At 32.1% G+C, this 21,981-nt stretch overlaps 2 long non-coding RNA genes and 1 other non-coding gene across 7 annotated transcripts in view; 1 reads left to right on the forward strand and 2 right to left on the reverse strand.

The window, feature by feature from the left end:
• The window catches only part of LOC109023830 (uncharacterized), a 255,758-nt gene that overhangs the window by 168,200 nt on the left and 65,577 nt on the right, over positions 1–21,981 (forward strand). For 3 of the 5 annotated variants that reach the window (XR_008673358.2, XR_008673359.2, XR_008673355.2), the window contains one exon: positions 19,294–19,355. The exons of the other annotated variants lie outside the window; for them this stretch is intronic. This is a non-coding gene — a long non-coding RNA (uncharacterized lncRNA). The remainder of the gene's footprint in view (positions 1–19,293; positions 19,356–21,981) is intronic. 5 annotated transcript variants of the gene reach the window in all.
• LOC129528133 (uncharacterized) lies at positions 1,479–21,459 on the reverse strand. Its single transcript, XR_008673361.1, has 3 exons — positions 21,317–21,459; positions 11,060–11,166; positions 1,479–1,689 (listed from the first exon to the last, which is right to left on the reverse strand). It is a non-coding gene; the product is annotated as an uncharacterized lncRNA (long non-coding RNA).
• On the reverse strand, positions 11,076–11,182 carry LOC115931317 (U6 spliceosomal RNA). Its single transcript, XR_004067825.1, has one exon. It is a non-coding gene; the product is annotated as a U6 spliceosomal RNA (small nuclear RNA).

Raw genomic sequence — 21,981 nt, forward strand, 5'->3', positions numbered from 1 at the left:
CAAATAGCACTTCTTAATCGAATCTCCAGTGTTTTAATATTTCAGCTTTGTGAGTTTCTGGTAACTAAAAGCAGTGTATTTCCCAACAGTAACTATTATTAAACCCTTTGTTATATATTAAGTTTAAAGCAAATTATTAAATTGGAAAATGTGGAGTATCCACTGATGCTGCTCAGATAATTCCCTTTCTCTGTACTTCATTTATCAGTCTGTGAGGATTAACACTGAAATATATGGAGAGACAACAAAGGTAAGGAGGGAAAGTAGTGACTCAGCCTGTTCCTAGCTTTGTTTATCCTAGGCCTATGTATTTGGTTTTAAAATATTAATAATAAACACATGTATGATAGTAAAGTAAGACTTTAAAGTTGAGGACTCTGGGAGTAGGATTCATGGACATTCTGCAACTTTTATGTAAGTCCAAAAGTATGCTTAAATTTAGAAAGATATATTACAAAAATTAAAAGTATCATCAAAGACTATCTCTTGTAAAAAGTCATTGTGTAAAATTAAGATTCCATGGCTGAAGTTGTGCAATGATATGGGGAATGGAAGGGCTGGGGATGTTATCAGAAAACATGATGACAATTATCTGAAAACAACTTATGTGGACCTTTTCAATTCTCAAGTTAGAATATTCTATAGGTGAAAGAAATGCTAAGAGAAAAAAACCAGAATGATTTCCCTCATGCATGTGGTTCATTTGCTGCTGATAGGATTTATTGTATTCATCTTTTTTTTCCATAAATGTATAAAATGTATGTTGAACTCTTACTGAGCATTTTGTGCAAGCAAGCCAATGGTTAGATAAACCAAGCCCATACCTGCTTTAAGGAACGTAAAACTAATGGGAACCCAGGAAACCATAAAATAAGCATGTAACCACAGGCAAATTTGCATCATGGTGTGTATGAGAAAAATGTATTCAGGGAAATAAAAATGTATAGGTGGTGTAGAAGAGATGGAGTTTTTCCTATTATAGTAAATCATAAAATTTCCTTTGAGGAAGGTTAATAAGGATCTTTTGTGTTACAGACAGCTTTGCTCAATGGTGTGGAAAGAGCTGAAAGTGGACTTCCAAGGTGCCTCAATCCATTAAGGGCTGGCCCCAAACAGAGTAAAGACAAAAATATCCTCTCAGTCAGCAGAACATTGAGCAGTTCATTTCACTGCCTCCCTCTCTCACCCCCCTTTTTTTAAAGACAGTCTGAATATATGCTATAAAATAGTAATATCTTGGTAATAATTTAGAAAATAGTCTGGAACTAAATATGGTAGATTTTGAAAAAAGATATGTGGGTGGCCCTCTTGAAATTGATCCACAGTCTTAAAAATGTATGCCAGTGTAAACTAGTGATACCTCATATCACTGTCAGGGGAGGAGTCCTGCTCCTCCAGGAGCCACAGTCCCAAGAATGTCAGTCCACTCTATGGTTCAAAGTAATCAAGGAAGACACCACTCACACAGGCATTGGATGGAAAGGGATTGGATGGAACAACATTTTACTTAAAGATGATCAGATCAAGATTAGCTACAATGGTATCTGTTGGTTTCCCATGGCCAGTGGGTCTCATTCCACAGCTCACATAGAATGATAGTCTCCATGCACTGCAGTTGAAGGACACTATCCCCTCTGGTCCAGAATGGTTGTAGTAGTGGGGTTGGCCAGGAGCCATATGGCACACATGCTTAAGCAGAACAAAAGATACACATTTAGTCTGAAACAGGAAGAGATATTCCCACACATATACTCAACACAAGATATGAGAGCTCTTTTTTACTATGTAAGAATGTTCCAGGTTCAAGGCCCATTCTCATGTGTCCCAGCAGGGGTCGACTATCACTGCCTAAGTGACTGCCTATCTGACATTCATGTAAATGCTTTCCAAAGTCCTTACTGCAGAAGAGGTTCTTTATAATTTGTCTTATGTATATCAGTCAGCTTCTTTCTTTCACAATCTAAGGGGTTATTCAAAGGGCTGATGAACTGTATGGACAGGTTTGCTGAAGGACTGTACATGGGCTCAATGTTTTGTACTTTCCTCCATAAAATTTGGCCTGTGAATTTCCTACTCTAGGTGCCTATTATGGAATGCACTGTAAGATAACAGGGGTTAGTCACCTTCTTGAAAGCAGCGGGTAGATGACATTGGGTAAATTACATTATAGAAGTAGGGAATGAGGGGGTGAAAAAATGATCTGTATCACTGGATAATACATATATTGTAGATTTAATTTTCTTAGTTTCATGTGTTGCTACTTGCAGTCCCACCATCTGAGGCATTCCATACATAAACAAAGAGTAGAATTCATAATTAAAAATGTAAAGCAATATGCTGATTCTCATGGGTTAAATGGCCTTACTATTTTATGTCACAAACCAAAAGCAGCTGGATATACAGAATGATAAGTGGTCTTCTGAAAACTTGGATGTAGTGGCAGCTAAAGGAAATAATATCTTTCAAGGTGAAAAGTGTTAAGAGTGGTGACTGTCTGAGTTATTGGCAACGAATCTGTATGGGTCTGCAGCAACCTCAATTCTTGCCTCCTCAGAAGACAGAAATTGACTGAGAGGCATAAGGCAGAAAAAGAGTCCAAAGCAAGTTTCTGAGCAGGCATGGACGTTTATTAAAAAGCTTTAGGGCAGGAATGAAAGAAAAGAAAGTACCTACTTAGAAGCGACCCAAATGTGCAACTTGGAGGTCAAGTGCCCCATTTATCATTGAACCTAGGACTTTATATGCTGGCCTACTTCCAGCATCTCAAGCCCTTTTCCCTTAATTCTGACCTTAGGGTGAGCCGCTGGCATGTGTGGTGCCCTCCTTGCGCTCGGGAGGTGAGCATGCACAGTGTATTTAAGAAGTTATACCCATGCTCACTGGAGGCTTTCTTCCTTTATCTGGTGGAATGCCCCTGGAAGTTCATGCTCTGCCATTTTGTCTCTTAATGCGCATGCTCAGGCTCACTTGCCCTGAGATCTTATTGGAAGCTGCTGATTACCAATTTCAAGTGTTTTTATCTTTTGGGAAACTGCCTCTTCGTGGCACTGGCTGCCACCAATGATCATTTTAGTGTGACAACTGACAGACCATCAAGAAACGGTCTCTCCCTGGTGCCAGCTGCGACCAACTATCATTTTAGAGAGGCAAAACAACAACTGCTGAACCATCACCTGCTGGTCACCTGACATTCCTGGAGGTGGGGGCGAGAGGGGCCCCCTCCTGCCCGGCTCCTGTCTGACTAGCTCCTAACATAACACAAGTACTGCCCTGCAGGAAATTTCTTATACTCTTAAGTCAATATATTGTTCAATTACTTGCATCACCAGAATGCAAGGAGACCGGAAGGAAGAGGATGGCACTACTCATAATTATACTTCGTGACCTACTAGCACATTTGGGCATATTTCTCATTCTCATGAGGCCTGCTTATTTAGATTTTTTAAAATATCAAAACCAGAATTCGGTAGATGGATAACAGCAGATATTGCTACATGTTTTTGCTGCCTTTTGTTGTTGTTTGCTGTAGTTGTTGTTGCTTGGTTGTTTTATTTTTATTTTTACTGGAGAAGCCTTCATGCCAACAGAAAACCATTCAAAAATAGGTCATAGGCTGGGCATGGTGGCTCATGCCTGTAATCCCAGCACTTTGGGAGACCGAGGCAGGCGGATCACCTGAGGTTGGGAGTTCGAGAGCAGCCTGGCCAACATGGAGAAACTCCTTCTCTACTAAAAATACAAAATTAGCTGGGCGTGGTAGCGCATGCCCATAATCCCACCTATTCGGGAGGCTAAGGCAGGAGAATCACTGGAACACGGGAGGTGCAGATTGCAGTGAGCCGAGAGTGCACCATTGCACTCCAGCCTGGGTGACAAGAGCGAAACTCTGTCTCAAAAAAAAAAATAAAAATAAAAAGTCATAAAAATTATTACCCTCTGCTTCATAAATCTATAAACTTTACCAAATATGCGCTATCAGAATTCAATTAGAATCCATGGTAGGAAGTCTATTTTTGCACGTAAAAGGTGTGGTCATAATGTTCGTAAAATTTAAATTATCAGTAAACGAAATTAATCTCAGCTCAGAAAAGCTAGGTTGAATTGGAGTCATTTTGCGAACTGAAAAATTATGAATCCATAAGCCACACAGTATGTATGAGTTAACAACGTGTTTAAGTGAAGTCTTTTTCAGTAATAATATACACCCTCAAGTAGGGCCATTGGTACTCAATGGGCCTCAATCGTTCCTTAATTAAGGCATTTTCAAACTTAATTTGGACTCATGTAGATGAATTTGGCATTGTAGGAAGTCTTTCTGAGAGTGGCATGAGAAATTGAATCTCCAGCCAAGAAAGGAAAAACCTCTGTGATAGGTAATTAAAGAGTGAACCCGACAATGAGTTGAAGGATATAGAGACGGTGGATCAGATAGCCTTTCTGTGCCAAGTCCTGCATGAACATATGCATGTCAACACACTGTTCTGTCTATTAAGCACTAAAGCCCAACATGCTTCTGACAGCAAGAATGGAGGCCAGGCTTTTCTCTATAAATAAAGTCCACAGAGCATAATGGAGAGCGAGACTCATGCCTAATAGCATAAAAAGTTCAGGCAATTTCAGATTAGTTACAAACTGAAATGTCTAGATCGTCTAGCAACTTGGATAGTGTGAATTTGGGCTGATGACACCGAATGGGTAGACATGTCAGGGGAAGAAAGCAGAGTCCTTCATTTAAAATTATGTAGATCTAATTATGGTTTATCCAGAGATATATAAAGAGTGAAGATTCCATAGTGCTTGGTTATAAGTAGTGTTCTGTTGAGCTCATGTTTTATTGTCTTTTCTAGCTTTTTTCTGTCTCACGTCTATTTTCATGACATAAAGAAAGCTATGATTAAGGTATTTTTAAATTTTATTATTTTAATTTATTATTCCCACACTTATGTATACACCCAATACTCTCTCTGTGTGTGTGTGTGTTTGTATGTGTGTGTGTTTGTATGTGTGTGTGTTTGTATGTGTGTGTGTTTGTGTGTGTGTGTGTGTACCCAATTGATACTGGTAAGTTCACTTCTGAATGGAATGCTTACTGTTTAGGGAAAGCTGTTTGAAAATACATGGTAACAGCCTGAAAAGAATAACCAAAATATTTTGATTTAACAATATATACTTCAAAAACTTTGCATGAGTTAGCGAGTTTCCTCCTTGTAACAAGCCTGTGAAATAGGAACTATTTTATTCGCATTTTATAGTAAAGATAAAGAAAAGTTGAGCTGTTTGTCCAAGCTCACACACTTAGCTGGTGGAGACAGAGTAAGGAATGACACCCTCCACCTGATTCCTTAGTGTGAATTTAACCTCCATGCTATACAGCTTTATGAATTTTGCAATAAACATTCACTTTTAGAAATCTTTCTTACATTGAAATTCATTATAATATTAATTACATGGGATATATTTATGATGTGATATATACTATTACCTCAAATACTAAAACAAACAGAAACAAATCCTGGAGATATATAAACTATGGCTTATGGTTTATAAGCAACTATGGTTGCTGGGTGAGAGTATTATGGTGAATTTATTCTTTGTACTTTTGTGCACTTTCTGTGTCTTCTCTGATACACATATATTATTTCATAAGGAACAAAACACAAAAATGCTTTTACCTATTGCTTTATGGCTTAGTTCAGTCTAGCTAAAATATTAATTACCTTTGATGGTTGTACAGAGGATGGTGGGAACTTTTGACATCTGTTGTTTTTAAGTAGCTTTATAATACCAAGAACAAAATGACTTATGTAACTAGCTTCTTAATAAACACTAGTGAAAGGGATAATTTTGCTGTAATAGATAACTGTGGCCAGCTGTACACTGTTTATTTTCAAGGTGAACCACATTGTGTAAGCCCAACTTGCCTAGTTGGTGAAAACATTATAAGGATAGAGATATTCTGTTTGGGAGTGACTGTCATCAACCAGTTAAGAGACAGTCCTGAGGTTGTATTTGTAAGTATGATAGTAACTTGAGTTTTTATCAGATAACAAATGCAGTGTTTTCCCTTCCATGATTTATTTTCCTGATAATCTTATTAACATTTTTCATTCAGAAACAGAATTTGCAAGCACATTATATTTTGTTAAGTTTTCCAGATTCTTATATTCTATTAATTATTGTGAACTAACACTGTGCTATGTGATTCCATGAATAAAACATGCTTTAGGATAACGTAAAAGGATAAATTATGAGGGAATTTAAGTTGACTTGTTCAAAATTAGGTGCATAACACTCATCGTGTTTCAGTCCCTATATCTACTCAGCGTATGTGTAAATAATAATCTAAAGACAGTTCTAATCCTTTCTAGGAAACATTGCACTAGAAGTTTTATCAAAAAGCATATACTATATGTGTTAATAAACGTGTTTTAGTTTTAACTGAATTCTAATGAAGTAAATATTGTTAAAATATACAGATAATTATAATGAAATAGAATTTGTAGCTTTCAAATTATAATTACAAAAACATCAAAAAATGTTATTAAATTGAACTAAGCTTCATTTTTCTTTCACCTAGAAAGTAACTAGTGACAAATGCATTCCATAAAAGTACACTCTGCCTTGAGAAATTTCAAGAGTTCTACTAAATGTCTGTCATACATAAAAAATATTTATTGAGGCCGGGTGCAGTGGCTCACACCTGTAATCCCAGCACTTTGGGAGGCCAAGGCGGGTGGATCACGAGGTCAGGAGATGGAGACCAACCTGGCTAACACGGTGAAAACCCGTCTCTACTAAAAATACAAAAACAAAATTAGCCGAGCATGGTGGCGGGCACCTGTAGTCCCAGCTACTCTTGAGGCTGAGGTGGGAGAATAGCATGAACCCAGGAGGCGGAGCTTGCAGTGAGCCGAAATAGCGCCACTGAACTCCAGCCTGGGCGACAGAGCGAGACTCTGTCTCAAAAAAAGAAAAAAAAAATTATTGAATGAGTAGAGTATTCTTTATGTATTTTATATATACATATTTTTACTCTGTTTTATTTTATATCATCCTAATATCTTACAAAGAATCTTTATGCATCAAGCATGATTATGCATATTGCCATACTCTTGGGAAGATATTTTATTGTTTGAATTCCCCTTATCATGTGAGTTAGGAAGGTCCTGGTTCATAGCTCCCTACATTTCCCCAAAAAGCAAATTTTGAAATTTGGCAAAAATAAAAAAGATACTTAAAAATGGAGTTTAAAAATGATTGTTTTTTGCTGCCATATTCCTGAAAATATTAGGTATAATTAAACATCAATCTTCAGCCATCTCCTAGAAAAGAGAAAAAAAAATACCCAGTATTTCATGGCTTTTTTTTTTCATTATTTATAGTTGATTTATTTATTCAACTAAAAAAGAATTAAGTACTTACTGTGTAGTAGGCCAAATACTACATGTAGAAGACAAATCAGGATCCAAAATATGCAAACCTCTTATGTTGGTTCTTTGGCTTGGAGATGTGCTATTTTTAAATTGTTTCTTCTTTTATATATAGATTTATTTTAAAAATAATATAGTTATGGTTTATATGTGATTAAAAAAATAGTTTCTGAATTTTATTTCTTTGTAAAGTCTTTACTTTCATTTAAATATTTAAAATGCCTAGAAAAACTCTTGGTAGAAATATTTCAGCATGTTAAATATATCATTATGTTAAAAATTATATATCTATTGCTACTTTATCAAAAAATTTTATCTTAATTTGGGTTTGTGTTTTATCAAAATGTCTTTTAACATTTTGCATCTGGGCAAATACTTATTTTATAAGGTATGACTATTAAACCATACTTTTATTTTCTTCGCTAAGCCCCTCTCAAGACTGCTATGTTGGCCAATGTATTCACCAATTAATTTTTTTTTTTGAGATGGAGTCTCTGTCAGTTGCCTGGCTGGAGTGCAGTGGCGCGATCGCGGCTCACTGCCACCTCCGCCTCCCAGGTTCAAATGATTCTTCTGCCTCAGTCTCCAGACTAGCTGGGACTACAGGCATGCACCACCACTCCCAGCTAATTTTTGTATTTTTTTTAGTACAGACGGGGGTTTCACCATGTTGGCCAGGATGGTCTTGATCTCTTGACCTCGTGATCTGCCTGCCTCAGCCTCCCAAAATGCTGGGATTACAGGTGTGAGCCACCGTGCCCGGCCCCCCAGTTAAATATTTATTACAGGCCTATTTTGTTTTTGTTATTGTTGCTGATGCTGTTGTTTTATTATGCTTTAGCCTCAAATTTTAGGAACTTTTATTAAAGAAGAAAAATTCTTTCAAAATATTTCAATTTCAATAATGAATTAGTTAGCCATTGATGTAAAACAAACTCTCCTAAATATCAGTAACTTAAAACAATTCCTAACAATTACATGTAAGTCAGAAGATCACATGCACAGCTTCTGAAAATTTCTACTCAGTTCTCTTAGAAGCTGGCAATTAGCTGTGGGTCATGTAAGTGGTCCTGTTGATTTTGTCTGGACTCTGTTAAATTTTGGGTTGGCAAGCTGGCTGATCTAGAAGAATCCCAATTGAGACTGCTGGATTCTTCACATAATGCCAGACAAAATACTTTCCAGTTCATCTGTATATTCGTATGAACAAAACAGTTACAGTTTTTCTTTCTTTGGGCACTGAGTTTCAGAAGATTTGCTATGCAGCAACCACTGCACCAGAAATTGGTCTAGTGTGGGATGCTGCCATAACAAAAATCTAAAATATTTGGCATTCACTTCATAACTTTTAGTGGACAGAAGCTGAGAAAATGCAGCAAAGTCTGTCAGTAGTGAAGACTGTAAAATGGCAAGGGAATGTTATTGGAGGATGATAAAATGGTAACCTCTGGTATGCAGTAGCAAAGCAACTGGCACAACTACAACCAGAAAAGTTGAAAAATGGAAACTATATGTAATGAACATTTGAGTTTAATTATGGGGATGCCCATGTAAAATATTTAAAGTGTCAGCTAATTGCTCCTAGCTGTGTCTGATAATTGCAAGAAAGAGATGAGCCTGAAGATGATGGGCAGTTTGTACTTACAATGTAAAAAAATATGAAGAGGTCAGGTCTTATTAGGTTCGAAGATAGCTTCTCATTTGCAGCTTCTCAATCCCCCCTCAAGGGCAGAAAATATTTCTTAACATTTAATTTGAAAATCACTTAACATAGTGCCTTGTGTATATAGTAATAGAACCTCAGTTAGTAATTTTTAAAGAAATTAATGTAATGAGGCAGACTTCAGTTTTTTAACTCCAAAAGGTGACAATGGAAGCATGACTGGATGAGAATTTTTTTAAGTCTCTTCAAATATGTGAGACATAATTCTAGCTTGTGAATGCAAAGATGTCTTGGCTTTTCATTTTGGCTTTGTCTCTTCTGGAGCTTCGTTCATTCACTCATTCATGCATTTTTTCAATAGACGTTTATTAGGACATTCTAGTATAAAGTGGTCAGGATAGAAAAACATGTAAAATTCAACAGCTTGGTATTATGCCTAGTGCATTCTAAAAGAGAGAGAGACAATCATGCTGTAAGAGCTGAGACAGAAAATTGAATGTCTAGCTGTGCTTCTGAGTGTCAGAGCAGAGCTAAATCATACATTCAGTGCAATCACTGAATACCTGAAAGAAGGCCATGTCAAGCTAGAATACTGTGTGAGTTTTTATCTTAAACTTTTATTCAACTTTGCCTTAGAATCCGTAAATGTACAAGTTGACTTTGCTATAAATATAATTTTTAAAATTAAAAAAATAATTGTGACCTTTTTTAAGGCATAGCAGTGTGAAAAAAAACACGCAGAAAAAAATTTTACTTTGGGAATAAATAAATATGTCAGACACGAAGTAACATCTGTGTTTAATTTTGTAGCATGTAGTAACATGCAGAAAGTAGAGCATAAATATATGTTAGTTACTATAATTACTATTTTATACGTTAGAAAGCTGAAGGAGAGAGAAGATAAGCATATAGTAGAAGAAAGTAGAATACAAGATAGAGTCTGGATTTAAACTGGCAGTAAGATTCAGGAATCTTCTCAGATGATATAAAGCTAAACTATTTTTTTATTGTTCAACATAGTATATTCATCCTGTATGTAATAAAAACCTATTCAAGATTTTGAGCTGGGATAGAACACAATTGCATTTGCATTTAGAGCAGCTGAAAGATAAGAAAATCAATGAGACTAATTATGCAAAGTTAAAGAATGCAAACATGAGAATTTGTATTGTCAAAGACAGATTTCACATACTTTTCTTCCTTTTTTTTTTTTTTTTAAGAGCGTTGACAATTTGGGCAGTAAACAAAGATTTCTAGTCACAGGCTTCTATAAGACAGGTACAGACTAGCACCGCTCCCCAAATTGTGAAGCACAAGAGGACGAAGAGTTATGAAGAAAAGAAGGGCTCAGTTTTGGAGATGTTGCATTTGAAGACTGCAAGTACCAGACCGCGATTGAAGGAAAGACAAAAATGCAGAGACATCAGCTTGGCATGCAACCACTTTGGCTCTAGTAGCATTTCATGCTATGTAAGAGGTAAAATGAGAGGCCAACTGAAACCACATATGTCTACACTTTAAAATGTAGGGTGAATGAGAAGTAAAATATATCTCCTTTCAAAATCTCAAGCCATGTGTTTAGATTAAAATGATGATCTATTGTTAGTGACACAAAGTAAATGACAGAATAAAATAGTTCTCTTAGGAGAGATAAAAAAAAAAACCCTATACATCAAACATTGTTTTTCTTAAAATAAATTTAAACCATAATGTCCAGCATCCAACCAAAATAATGAGGACCATTAGACTACATGTCAATATAAATAGGAAACAAAAGACAGGATAAACAATAGAAGAATTCAACAGGAGAATTTTTACATTTATCAGACACATGCTACAAAACAATCATGCTTTTATTTAGAGTGAGGTAGAAGCCAAACTGTAAAATTTTGGCAGAAACCTGGAAACTATGAAAATTGACAAAGACTTTGAAAAAAATAGAAAATATGCATCATTGGGAAATTACCTAAAATTTAAGGAAAATAAAAAGAACCATCTTCATAAATTTGTGTGTCATCTTCATGCAGCAGGTCAGTTAATCTTCCCTGTACATTGCAAATTTTATTGTATGTGCTGTCAAAGCAAGTACAAGAGAACAATCTTAACATTAATAGAGAGAAAAAAAGCAAACAGATGAACTTCACAGGAACAAGTCACTGAAATCTGATTTTTCAACAGCAACAACGGAAGCCAAGGAAGAGTTAAACATCTTCCATTTGTTGACGTAACATAATAGCCAATTAAAAATTCTTTGCTCACTAAATGTATTCAAGACTAACATGAAATAAAGGCATTTTTCTGACTTGTGAAATAGAGTTGTGTCGTTGTACTTACACAATCCTGGAATTTTCTTTGAGTAAAGTGTTTAATAAAAATGTTAATTTCTGTTACATATAAAGTAATTTTTAGATTATTTTTTCTTGTACCTATTTTGGTAAATTTTAACTTTCAACTAATTTGTAAATTTCATCTGAATTTTCAAATTTATTGGCAAAAGATTATTTATAATATCCTTCAATGTTGTTTCATTAACTGTAAAATCTATATGGATATCTCCTATTTTGTTCAGGATATTGATAATTTGTTTTCTCTTGTTTCTAGATCAGTTTTGAGAGGTTTTGTCGTATTATTTTACAGCTGCAAAATTTTAGTTTACTGATATTCTCTACAGTATATTTGTTTTCTAGCTCAGTGCTTTCTCATTTTAAAATTTTTTCCTGCTTTCTGTTTTTCTTCAAATTTAAACTTCTCATCTTATTTCTGGCTTTTAAGCTGACATTATTGATATTCAAGCTTCACTTTTTTCTAACATAGGCACTTAAAGCCACAAATTTCTATCATTTATTTCTTTACTTAAAATAAAGATATATTAGGTACATACAAAATTTGATTATATCTTGTTGAAATGACCATTTTAAAATTATGAAATAGTTCTTTTTAAAGTTTATCACATTTATTTTTCTAAAGGACCACTTTGTCTTTTTTGTAATAAAGCCATGTCACTTGGTTTGTATATGTTTGCTTTGAACCTAGAGCATTGCCTTATTTAACATGTATTCTTCAAGCAGTATGTAGTTGCATTTATTTATAATTCAGTCTCATAATCTACTATGTTTTGCTTGAAGTAGTACTGAATCTATTTACGTTTAATTCAATTATTTGTATATTTTTGTTTAGGTCTGCTATTTTATTACTTGTTTTCTCCATGTTCTGTTTTCTTCCTCTGTCGTTGATGCTCTTGTTTTTAGGTGTTGTTTTGTTGTATTTCTCCTTTCCTATCATTTTTTATTTCACTTTCTGCATTAATCAGGTTTTGGTTATTCAATTTTCTCCTTTACTAATATTTGTCATAATTTTTAGTATCACTATATTTAGCAAATACCTTGTAAATTACCAAATGCATCTGTATCTAATTTATGTATCTTAAATGTATTCTCTTATTATATTAAAAAATACAACAATTTCCATTTATTTCTCAATGTTGCTATTTTTGTCATTTTACTTCTAAACATATTATCAACTCCACAAGATATTGCTATTGTTTTGTTTATTTGTTTTTTTGAGATGGAGTCTTAGATCTAGCTTTGTCACTCAGGATGGAGAGCAGTGGCATGATCTGGGCCCACTGCAACCTCTGCCTCCTGGGTTCGAACTAATTTTCTGCCTTGCCTCCTGAGTAGCTGGGATTACAGGCGTGAACCACCTCACCCAAAGGTGAGGTGGAGGTGTTTTTTGAGACTCCATTTCAAAAAACAAAAACAAAAAACAAAAAAAAGGGAAAATTCCTGGGATTAAAGGTGTGAGCCATTGCACCCAGCCTTGCTGTTGTTTAAAATGTAAACAGCTTATGTATTTTGATATTTACTCAATTATTTTATCCTTTCCAGAGTGGTGTATTTCTTTTTGCCTCTCCATTCTTATATTAAATCATTCTTTTTTAACTTGACAAACATGTTTAATATTTCTTATAAAGGAAGAATGCTGTTTAATAATTTTCTCAGCTTTGTTAGAAAGTATTCTTACTTTAATTTTTAGAAATAATTCAAAATAATTTGTGAAGATATAATTCTATTTTTTTGTGTCTTTCATAGTTTCCATTAAAAGTTAATGATTCTTGCTGTTTTCTCCAGCTGCTTTTAGAGATTTTCTCATTGTCTTTGATGTTTGTTAGTATTGTAATATTCATTTTGTTTGTAACTGTGATTGATATGGTTTGGCTCTGTGTCTCATCACCCAAATCTTACCTGGAATTGTAATCCCCACGTTTAGAGGGAGGGAAGTGATTGGATTACGGGTGCAGTTTCATTTATACTGTTCTCTTAATAGTGAGTGAATTCTCAGAACTGATGGTTTTAGAAATGGTAGCTTTTCCTGTGCTCTCACAGGCTCTCTTTCTCTCCTGCACCTGTTAAGACATACCTGCTTCCCCTTTCCCCATTATTGTAAGTTTCCTGAGGCCTCCCAGCCTTGTGGAATTGTGAGTCAATTAAACCTCTTTCCTTTATAAATTACCTAGTCTTTGGAAGATCTTTGTAACACTGTGATAACAAAATAATACAACGATTTTATTTGTTTTGAAATATGCTGAATTCTTGAATCCGTTGATTTTAAAAAATCAAATATAGAACTCTCTTGACTATTATTTCTCAAAATAATGCTCTGTCTCATTTTCTTTGCTTCTCCTCTGGAAACCCAATTACAAGTAGATTAGATTTACTTCTTTTCTTTCTTTTTTACTGTTTCATATTTTTCAGTTTTCATTTTTGTATTTCCCATTCTTTTTTATGTATTTTGCACATTTTTGCGACTCACCAGTTTCTTTTAACATTTCTTTTACTATTTCAATTTACTATTTTATTTTCTTTACCAAGTTTGTTTTTATATCAACCAATAATTTATTAACTTTTGTTTTTTAAATATATTTTGTACTTTTTAAAAATATATTCCATCTTATTTATTTTGTTCATCTTTCTTTTAATTTTTTTTTTTTTTTTTTTTGCTAACTGTAATGTCCGGATCATCTCTGGGTTGCTTTATGCTTATAATTTTATATTTTCATTATCAATGACTTTATTCTGATTTTCTGTATATGTTAGAAATTATTAATCAAGATTGTTGAAAACGTATTTTAGAGGCCTTTCTGTAAAGAATTTTTGGCTTATTTTTTCCTGGCAGATAGTTAAATTACTGGCAATTCTCATTAATTCTACCAATGCTTTGTTATAGTTATTTTTTTAAGGAAATATGAAAGGGTTTTTTATATGATTGATTTGTGGTTTATTTGCTTTTTTAACCCCTAATAGAAAATAGCTCTTACTTCTAGGGTATGACTCTAATGCACCCTCAAATGAGTGTCTGGGGTGCTTGAGGAATCTCTGCTCTGGCTAAGACCAAAGCCCTGCTATATTCCACTCTCTGTGCAATTGCTAAAATCTACTCAGGTGCATTCCAACCAGCAGCTGCTCTCTACCAGTCTCTTCAAGTGTCGCTATGTGCACATGTAGTTCAAAAGACAAAAAAAAACAAAAAAAAAAAAAAAAAAAAAGAGAGAGAGAAAGAAAAAAATTCTGAAAAAGGAAAATTTTCTTAGTTTTCTGGATTTCCTTCTCCTTGGCTTCCCCCATCTGGTACCTGAATCCCAATCTGAAGCCACCTCAGCTGTCTGAAATTTGATTTTTTCCTTCTTTGCATGGGAAGATTATTTATATTTGCTCATATCTCCCTGCTTTCAAGCCAAGAAATATTCCTTGGAGAAGCTGAGACAAATATTTGACTGACCCAAATTGCCTCTATTATTTCAAGGATACAACCTGGCATTTCTTACTCCCCAAAACTAACAAAAGGAATTTTCCCTTTTTTTTGTTTTTTGAGATGGAGTCTCGCTCTGTCACCAGGCTGGAGTGCAGTGGCACGATCTCAGCTTACTGCAATCTCCGCCTCCCAGGTTCAAGCAATTCCCCTGCCTCAGCCTCCTGAGTAGCAGGGACTATAGGGGCTCAACACCACGCCTAGCTAACTTTTTGTATTTTGGTAGAGACAGGGTTTCACCATGTTGGCCAGGATGGTCTCGATAATCTGACCTTGTGATCAGACCGCCTCGGCCTCCCAAAGTGCTGGGATTACAGGCATGAGCCATGGCATCCAGCCAGAGTTTTCCTTTTACTACATACTCAATTTAAGTTTCATATTTGTCTAAAGCAGAAAGATAAGTTTAATATAGCTAGTCTATCATGGCTAGAACAAAAATCTGTGAGGCTTTCTTTGGATTAATCAATCTCTAGTTTGGAAGTAACGCAAGTACTTTTAATGGTCTCACAAATACACGGCTATATGGTTTTAAATACCCTTATTAATGTTGTTTTTTTTTAAAATTTTTCTTTCTCTTATTTTGTTTCCAGTAGATTTCTAGCACTTTTAACCTTAATAAAATAGATCAGTTGAACACAAATAAGTGTTTCAGACTCTCGAAAAACAGGCTTGTGTAGATTCTAGGCAGCGTCTGCAAAACTAAATGTTTATTTTCCTCTACAACCTCCCCTTTCTTCCATATCTAGACTTAAATTTCTACATGTAAGAATATTTTTTAAAAAGTAATTAACTTACTTTTTGAACCCTAATGGAACTTGTTCCTTAGCTATGCACTCATTGTAAATATAGTATCAGAGGTTGGATCTCTCATGACACTTTGATTTATTTCATTTATTTTTCACCAGAATCAAAACTTACTTGGTATTTTCATGTTCCTGTTTTGTTTGAATCCAAATAGGTTCATATATGTTTTTTGATATAGACTTCACAATAGTTACCATAAAATTTAGTTAAGTTTTAAGAAGAAATATGCCGGGCACATTGACTCATGCCTGTAATCCCAGCACTTTGGGAGATAGAGGCAGGTGGATCATGAAGTCAGGATTTTGAGACCAGCCTGACTAAAATGGTGAAACCCTGTCTCTACTAAAAATAGAAAAATTAGCCCAGCATGGTGGCAGGCGCCTATAATACCAGCTACTCAAGAGGCTGAGGCAGAATTGCTTGAACCCTGGAGGTGGAGGTTGGAGTGAGCCCAGATCGCACCACTGCACTCCAGCCTGGGCCACAGAGCAAGACACCACCTAATATATATATTATGTATATATATATACAATATATAATTATTATATAAAGGCTATATATAGTTATATATAACTATATATAATTATATACATATATACATATATATGTAATATATATTATATATAATATATATAATACATAATCTTATATATAATACATTATATGTATATGTATAATATTATATATTATATATAACATATATACACATATATAACATTATACATATATACATATACATATATACATATATAACATATACACATATATGCACATATAACATTATATATATACATTATTACATTATATGTAATATATAATATATATATAAAATATATATAAATATATAAAATATATTATATAATATATAAAAATATATATTATATATAATATATATAAAATATATTATACAATATATAAAAAATATATTATATATATATAAAATTATATATAATATAATTATATATAAAATATATATATGTAATATATCATATAATTATATATTATATATACTATATACATTATATATATAAAATATATAAATATATATAATATATATAAATATATATAAATATATAAAATATATATATATAATATATATAAATATATATAAATATATAAAATATATATATTTATATATAATATATATAAATATATAAAATATATATATTTATATATAATATATAAAAATATATATAATATATATAAATATATAAATATATAAAATATATATTATATGTAATATATAAAATGTATATATTATATATATAAAATATATAAATATATATTATGTATATAAAATATAAAATGTATATATTATATATAATATATAAGATATATAAATTATATATAATATATAATATATAAAATATATATTATATATTATATATAAAAATATAAAATATATAATATATGTAAAATATATAAAAAATATATAAAATATATAAAATATATTATATATAAAGTATATATTATATATAAAATATATTATATATAAAGTATATATTATATATAAAATATATATTATATATAAAGTATATATTATATATAAAATATATATTATATATAAAATATATATGTAAAATACATAAAATATATATTATATATATAAAATATATATAATACATAAAATATATATTATATATAAAATATATATAATACGTAAAATATATATTATATATAATATATATAATACGTAAAATATATATTATATATAATATATATAATACGTAAAATATATATTATATATAATATATATAATACGTAAAATATATATTATATATAATATATATAATACGTAAAATATATATTATATATAAAATATATATAATACGTAAAATATATATTATATGTATAAAATATATATATAAAATACCTTTTCCTATTTAAAAAAAGTTATTTTTGACTTCCAAAAATAAGACTTTATTAGACATCATACAGTATAAGGCTTGTCCTATTAAAAAAAACTACACAGTTTAAAATATTTTATATATGTACTACCAACTAAACTATAGTTTTTACGTTTTTGAATTAAGTACTTTTTTAAAATTTTGCTAGATCACTTGACATTTCTTTGATATTTTGTTTTTTTTAATAAATCTTAGATGGCATAACAAACATTTTGCAATAGTCTATTTGCTTTTTGGTTTTCAACTTATAGCAATTTATTGTTACTATTTAGAGAATAAGTAGTAAAATAATTAATATTAATAAAAATGTTGTTCTTATATAACATTATTGTACACATCCAATACATTTTTATATGCAATGGTCTCACTCCCAGAGAGAAGATTTTCTAGTCCAATATCCAGGTCTAAGAAGGTTTTACTTATGTTCTACTTACTGCCTAATTATCTGGAACTATTAAAGAATGAAGCATACAATATATTCTAAATTTCAAACTGCATCGTCATCATGTTTGTTTTACTTAAACCCTAATAATACGTTTTGCCTTTGACACCTGAAATTATGAAAATGGGCTTCCTTCATGCCAATCTCAACCTCCCAATATTTCTGGCATTTGCAGTATTTTTCTGAGATTTTTAAGAAGAATCATCTGAATAAATTTTGTTTATCAGAGCCTCAATGAATATATACATAAATTTTTGGTCAATACAGGCCCTTAATCTCTGAATACAAGTACTAAAACATGTTGTTGCTGTTTTTTTCTTTTTTTTTTTTTTTGGCTCAACTTTTTAAAGTTCAGATAGCCCAGGATTGGAAAGACCTGTTTATGTTTATTACTGATTTATTCTTTTGTTTCTTGTTTACTTGTTTTCTTTTATGAAACTGAACCTATGTTCTAAAATTCTGAAATGAATTTTTCTCATGCATAGTATGAAGAGGGTTTAATTTGAACTTTTTCTTGCATCTGATCAGGATATGTAAAAACACACTTTAGAGTTTGTACATATAATCTCCAACTAAAAACAAAATTAATAAACAGTTTTAGTATTATTGTGTCAAATTTTCTGAAAGTATATATATCATCGATGTCTTCTGTAAATCCATATTTTTTATTTCCTCTTGTTTTTATTTCTATTTATCAGCCACAATATATATTAATCAATTAGGCTATATCTTTACCTCATTATCATATTGTTTGCCTTTCCCCCAAATTAATCATTAGTAAGTATGTTTTCACTTACTATTAAAAATGTTGGCCAAGCGCGGTGGCTCACGCCTGTAATCCCAGCACTTTGGGAGGCCAAGGCAGGTGGATCACGAGGTCAGGAGCTCGAGACCAGCCTGACCAACATGGAGAAACCGCGTCTCTACTAAAAATACAAAAATTAGCCAGGCGTAGTGGCACCTGCCTGTAATCCCAGCTACTCAGGAGGCTGAGGCAGGAGAGAATCACTTGAACCGGGGAGGCAGAGGTTGCAGTAAGCGAGATTGCACCACTGCACTCCAGCCTGGGTGACAGAACAAGAATTCATCTCAAAAAAGAAAAAAGTCAATAGTTTATCAGTTGTCCATTTTTACAGTATTTCCCACTCGATATATTATTACTATAAGACATGTTTACAAGGTTTTCAGAGAATTTTTTAATTTTAATTGTCAATTTATTATTTATTGGCTTTTTTTCAGGTGGTTATGGATTTTGTATTTGCCCATGTTTAATGAGCTTTACAACACTTCCATCAGAGAACGTGAGTTATTTAATTTTTCTTTTTATTTTTTACATTGACACCTAAAACATGTTTTTCTCATTTATAACATTATCAATATATATTATTTTCATTTATTTTATTAATTTTATTACTGATAACTTTACTTCTTATATTATTTATATTTTATAATATATATAAACAACCTTTTCAGTTTTCCCAAAGTAAATATATATTGAATGCATAATAACTATTACACCATTTTCTATTATTAAATAAATCTTTTGGAAACAACTGAATAGTAAACACATTTTCATTCTAAATTATATATCTCAGTGTTACAAACAAACTAAATCAGGGCATCCTTAGATAGACATAAAGAATAGTACAATGTTTACTACTATAACAAACAAGGGGATACTTAAAAATAAAAAATATTTAAATTAATTGTAATATCAAAATATTTAAAAGAAGTATTCACTTTAAGCAACAATAGTTGAAGATAAAACAAAATTTGTTACATATGTTATTAGGATGTTGTTGGAACATCGAATAATTGCTGCATTAATTTAAGAGTAGTCATTTTAGTTTTTAACCTTATAAATTGTATTCTTATTGCAAAATTTAGGTAAATATGTTTTCATGGGAATTACCTAGACATTTTATAACAGATTTTTTCAAAATAGGATGGAGTTGTTCTTCATTAAATGTATAAACTTTACATGTATAATTAAAATTAGACCAGAGTTCAGTAAAAATCAGTGTCAAATTATTAAAACGCCAAGGATATTATTTTTAAAATTTCACTTTAACATGAAATTAAAATAATGCCATAATTTTTAGAAATAAGTTTCTTATTTATTGTTTCCATAAGCATAGATTTGTTGGACATCAATTTGTAACATGAATACATTAAATGTTTCCTTCCACCTCTACAAATTAAAGAGAAAATAATGTAGATAAATTATGCCAATAAAGTTAAATTAATATGCTAGTTGAATTTTAAAGAATATAACAAGGTGATTAAAATGTAACATGAGATAAATTATGTTAACATAAAAAATATAAGTGCAATGCGTGAATACTATAGAATATTGATATACCAAAAGAAACACTAAGAAAGAAAGCTAAATTATTTATAACACTATAAAGTTATATTAGGCTCAAATATATAATGGAAAAATAATACTGTAATCAGTTATTGTGTAATTAAATGTCAGTGAAAACCATTAGATTGTTGCTTAATTTTTCTAGGTCATAATTCAAAACACAACCATTTTGCATGTTAAGCCTACATAAATAACACTGTACTTATTGGTCTGAAAATTATATGTTGTTACTAAATAGGTTTGATATTAAATCACCTACATAGTATGACTGCACAAAATTAATCTTCTACCACAAAATATACTCAACTTGCTATGATTCATAGAAACTGAAAGGCAAAAGGTACTTTTAAAGTCATTTTTGACTCATTTTACAAATAAAGGAATACAAAATCCAAAAAAAATTTACTTAACATATATTGTTACTTGTTTATAAAGATAACCCGATTTCTGCTTTTGTCCCTGTTCTGAAAAAAAAAAAGAAAGAATTTACTCGTTATGCTGGTGCTCTCCACTGAGGCTACTTTTGTAAAAGTTTTACAACTTTTGGTCCTGATGTCTTCCCCCCAGAAAAGAAAGCAGTGGAGCTAAACCTCCATTTCATGGAAATCCACACGAACATGGCTAATCTAGTGAAAGTACCAGCCTATGGCTCAGTATCTACCCTCTTATAATATTATTTAATTATTACTCCTATGTGAACAGGGCTAGACCTTAATTTTTCTTCTATAAGAAAGCCTCAATGGAGAACATTAGCATTGTATGCAGCCATTCACATAAAGCAGACCATACAGTCTCTACAGATACAGAGAGATTACAAAGGTGTCCTGTTTGTGCTGCTATAACAAAATACCTGAAACCGGATAATTTATAAAAAGCAGAAATTTGTTTTCTCACAGTTCTGGAGGCTGCAAAGTTCAAAGTCAAGGCACTGGCGTGTTTGGTTGTCTGGTCAGGGCTGCTCTCTGATTCCAAGATGCTTGGTTGCTGCATTCTTTGTAGGAGAAGGATACGGTGTCCTCACAAAGCAGAGATAGAAGGACAAGAAAGCTGAGTGCAGAGTGAAGTCTCTTTCATAAGAACCTTCCCATTCACAAGGGCGGAGCTCCCATGACAGGATCATCTTTTAAAGAGCCAACTTCTTAATACTATTACATTAGCAATTAAGTTTCTGCAATTGATTTTTTGAGAGGACATTTTCAAAGCATAAAACAAGGCTATTCACACATAAATCAGTCATAAATTGTTTCTAGCAATAAAACAAACTAAATGAAACATGTAAGACCTTGTGCTAAAATTTGCCTAGAGATTCTTACTAAAATATTGCCTGTATCCATTTACATGCATGACTGAATTAAAAAAAAAGGAACATATTGAAGTTCAATTTAAAAATTATTTAAAAACATACTGTTAAGTGTGAGTGAACATGCCTATTCCTGTACCAATAATAGAAGGACCTAAGATTACATTGCTACAGAAATTCATCAGATGAGGCCATGATTCTAGATAAGAAAGGTGAAGCTTAAAAATAAATACCACCAAAAGGCCAAACATACGTTTAC

The sequence above is a fragment of the Gorilla gorilla genome, chromosome 19 (genome assembly GCF_029281585.2).
Source record: "Gorilla gorilla gorilla isolate KB3781 chromosome 19, NHGRI_mGorGor1-v2.1_pri, whole genome shotgun sequence".
Taxonomy (NCBI): Eukaryota; Metazoa; Chordata; class Mammalia; order Primates; family Hominidae; genus Gorilla; species Gorilla gorilla.